Source organism: Lactuca sativa, chromosome 8, assembly GCF_002870075.4.
Source record: "Lactuca sativa cultivar Salinas chromosome 8, Lsat_Salinas_v11, whole genome shotgun sequence".
In the NCBI taxonomy this organism is placed as follows: domain Eukaryota; kingdom Viridiplantae; phylum Streptophyta; class Magnoliopsida; order Asterales; family Asteraceae; genus Lactuca; species Lactuca sativa.
Genome location: NC_056630.2, coordinates 260361938 through 260362499, shown reverse-complemented (window position 1 = coordinate 260362499; position 562 = coordinate 260361938). Strand labels below are relative to the sequence as shown.

Genomic DNA, 562 nt, shown 5'->3' with positions numbered 1-562 from the left:
CTTCTGTCCATGGTGTCAAGCATAGCTAGTACAGCAGCCATGTCTTCAGAATTTCCTCCCCAATTCCTTTAGCTCCATCATGTCTTGGATTATGGTACTCACGAGAATGCTTCGAGAACTCTTTAATTAACCCCTTAACTTCAGCCGGATTTTTCTTAGTAAGTGGTCCTTGAGAATCAAGGAGTTTCTTTGTCATGACATTCACCCTGTCATAAAAGATAGACACCTCTTGTTGTATGTTAAGGTCATTTTGAGGGTAATTTCTTAGTAAGCCTTTATAACGCTCCCATGCCTCATAAAGCGACTCACCCACGTGTTGCTCAAAGTTGGCTATTACTTTCTTGAGTTTAGATGTCTTTGATGGTGGGAAGAATTTTTCTAGGAATTGCTCATGCATCTGCGCCCAAGTAGTAGTTGCACGGGGTGGAAGTGCTTTCAACCAATCTTTTATAGCTCCTTTAAAAGTAACGAGTAGCATCCATAACAAAACTGTATCACTAGGAACATTCAGGACATTGAAATAATCTTCAATGTCATTGACCTCATCCAAATGCTTATAAGC

General features: G+C 40.2%; 1 non-coding gene across 1 annotated transcript; it reads left to right on the top strand.

Moving 5' to 3' along the window:
• The first annotated feature begins 242 nt into the window (after nucleotides 1-242).
• Nucleotides 243-349, top strand: LOC111903623 (small nucleolar RNA R71). The gene has a single exon (XR_002854231.1). It is a non-coding gene; the product is annotated as a small nucleolar RNA R71 (small nucleolar RNA).
• Nucleotides 350-562: the final 213 nt, after the last annotated feature.